We start from the raw sequence: 3564 nt of genomic DNA on the forward strand, positions 1-3564 counted from the left end.
TAGATTCTTCTATAGTATTCGATCTTTATTAGCTACCTAGCCAGTGATGTATTCGAGATTATATATTATTTGAGACGATGTATTCGAGATTATATATTATTCGAGACGATGTATTCGAGATTATATATTATTCGAGACGATGTATTCGAGATTATATATTATTCGAGACAATGCATATTATGTACTATATGATTCAGTTTTTCCTTATTGATTGCATCCATGCATTGTAATTTGAATAATAAATTGTTTTATATTTCTTCTGTATTAGTTAAATAAAAACTATGGCGGACAATACCGGCAGAGAGGGAGAAGAGGCCCTGTTCGAGATCATACGCAGCCCTAGCAGGCCAGATGATCTGAATGAAGCAAATGACGGCTCCCAATATCTGAACAATACCGGGGAGGGTGATGATAAGATATTCGATCTCGACGACCGAGCTGATGAAGTCATGAACTATGATTATGATTATGATGACGCAGACAATGATTATGATGACGAATACAATGTTGATCTTGAAATAACAAAGACTACCGGCGAGGTATATTTATATAAGCAGGCATCTAGTGATCATCACATGTTTTTTTATTTGAAGATATATTAACGAATCGATCTTTCTTCTTTCAGCCCTCCGGATCGAGCAAATCTGCTTCTACAGACAGCAGGACAAAGCGCGGCCCGAGCAAAAAGTTGAAGGAGGGTGTAAAGTACAACATCGATTCCATCAAAGCTAGTGGCGAACCCCTCACGCCTAAGAACATTGCGAGCAAGTTCGTTCGTCAGTGCGGAGTTCTTGTGAAGGACCAACTCCCGATCTCCATTCAAGAATGGAAAGAGCCAAAAACTAAACGCCCAGATGTTACTTGGGTCGACGACAGAGCAAAACAAAAGCTTTGGAATCTCTGATGGAACATTTCACCCTACGAGATTATTTCACTGATGCAGATGTGCAGAAAGTCAAGGACGCCGCTCTTAAGAAGATGGCAATTGCAGTCAACACACACAAGGAAACTATATGGGCCAACTACCTCGCTGCAGAAAGGAAGACTCCAGAATTCAAGGGAACACTGGAGAAGCAAAGAGAACACTGGCCCGCTTTCGTGAAATTCAAGGAATCAGAATTATCTAAGGAACGGTCGAGAAAAAACAAGGCCAATGCCGCAAAAAAGACGCAGTTCCATAGGCTGGGTCTAGGTGGCTACGCGGTGGCAATGCCTAAGTGGGATAAGTCTGAGCAAGAGATGGAGGATGCAGGGGTCACTCCGGTTACTAGGAGCTAGCCCCCCAGGTGCAGAACTTGGTTCTATGCGCATGGGGGGCGTTGGACCCGAAGACAGGCCTGGTTTCGAAGAAGGCAAGTCTAAAAGGAGCAGAACAAAAGTTACTTGACGCAATAAAAGATGCTCGAAAGGGGGTGTTCACGCCCAACAGAGAGAACGACGAGCTTACGCGCGCCCTGGGAAATCCTGAACACACGGGAAGAACACGAGGCAAGGGCGTTATTCCCTGGTATGAGGGCTTTTCGGAATGGAACGACGACTACAGGACCCGTGCAAGAAAGAAGATGGGGGAGGAGAAGAAGAGGAAGCTGGAGGAGGAGCAGAGGAAGCAGGACGCGGAACGCGGAACGCCTTCAAGGCCTAGAAGCAAGGCACGCGGACTTGGCACTCAAATTCCAGCAGCAGCAGCAGCAGCAGATCGACTCACTTAGCCAGGAAAGGGGGTCTCAGCAGCGGCAGCACCAAGCGGATGATCATCCAGCATTGGATAGCACCATCCCATCCATGCCGAGAAGCAGTGTTGGTTCCGCCCCGGGCGACGCACTGCTGGATACATACCCTGTGGATGACATCATAGAGAACACTAACTGTGAGCTACACTTCAAAATGAAGAACATATCCATGAAGGTGGCGAACGTCGTTGCTTTTACAATTACCCCCGAAGCAACCTTCCATTGCGCCCCGATTCCAGCGGGCTATGCTCGTGTCTTGGTTGATGAGGTGGTGGGCCCATATTCGGGGCTAGAGCTTGATATTCCTGGAGGTGACGACGAGCAAACACTGGGAGAGGCCATACATCGTTTCATCCTATGGAAAAAGGATTGCATTATCTTTCGAAGTCCACCGACACCGTGTCTGCCGACTCCTCCTCGAAGTCCGCCACCGTGTCAGCAGACTCCCGCTCCTCCAAGTCCACGAACGCGTGAGCAGACTCCTGCTTCAAGTCCGGCACAGCGTCAGGCCACTCGTCCCGTTTCAAGTCTGACACCGTGTCAGGCCACACCTCCTGCTTGAAGTCCGGCACAGCGTCAGGCCACACCTCCTGCTTCAAGTCCCACACCGTGTCAGGCCACACCTCCTGCTTCAAGTCCGGCACAACGTCAGGCCACTCCTCCTGCTCCAACTAAGCCACGTCAGCTGTCTCCGCCGCCTAAGCAATCACAGAAGAGACACGCCGCAGCTATGGTGCGTAGCGGTACGAGTCGAGGTAGTACAGAAAGTACAGGCGGAGACAAGCGATATAAATATGGTCCAAGCAACCTCGCTCCTCTTCCTCAGAGGCCTTACGACATGACCGAGGAGCAAAATGATGCAATAGTGCGGGCCGAAGTGGACGCTCATTTTCGACCGAAACCGGCAACGCCGCTGAGGGAGAAAGTGCCTGAGGAAAAGATTGACCACTTCATTCATATGGCTAGACCACCAGCTCCCAAGCCTGTTGACTCAGACTATGAGCGCCAAATCAGGAAGGCACATCGAGCACGACTACAGAAAGAAGCGAGCTCGAGCTCGAGCCAACAAGCAGCTGTCAAAAAATGCGGGAAAACCATTCCCCAGCTGGGAGAACAGGCGGCGCAATCGACCCCCCCCCCCCGCTTGTTGTGCCAACAACACATTAGAGTACGCACGCCCAATATTATTGTGGGCAAACCGTTTACGTTCCCGAGCTGGGCGATGTGGTAATAACCGAGGAGCATATAATGCAGGCTGAAATGCTCAACATCACTGTTGGACAACTCCTCGATATCGAGCCCATGTCTCCGCTTAGAGAGGAGGAAATAAAACGAAATATGTCCGGGGCCAACCTTTGGTCGAGTCCGAGGAGGTCAAGAACCTCCCAACGAGAATGTATGAATTGCATGATTGGTACATGAAAATTACCAAGATTTACAATCGAGAGCCCTCATGGTGCAAGTCGAGGAAGATCATTACTTCCATAAGAAAGCTCTGGCCGTTGAGTATTCAGAACTATTTCAGTTATTCAATCAAGATGCACTCGACAAATCTATCGTCAGTTGCTATTGTCTGTAAGTGATTTCTTTCTGTAATTTAAGTCTCAAGCTAGCTCTAGTGCTCATTGATTGATCATTAATTACCTGTAATTATATATCCTCATTATATATTTTTTCTGTGGTATTATGCAGGATGAAGATGTATGAAATGAAAAAAGCTGGACACTATGGCATTGGGTTCATTGACCCAAATACCGTTAATGAATACACATGGAAATTGGAATGGTGTAGACAAGATGTAGAGAAAAACATGGTAGAGTTCTTGAAGCGCCTC

The sequence above is a fragment of the Triticum aestivum genome, chromosome 7D (genome assembly GCF_018294505.1).
Source record: "Triticum aestivum cultivar Chinese Spring chromosome 7D, IWGSC CS RefSeq v2.1, whole genome shotgun sequence".
In the NCBI taxonomy this organism is placed as follows: domain Eukaryota; kingdom Viridiplantae; phylum Streptophyta; class Magnoliopsida; order Poales; family Poaceae; genus Triticum; species Triticum aestivum.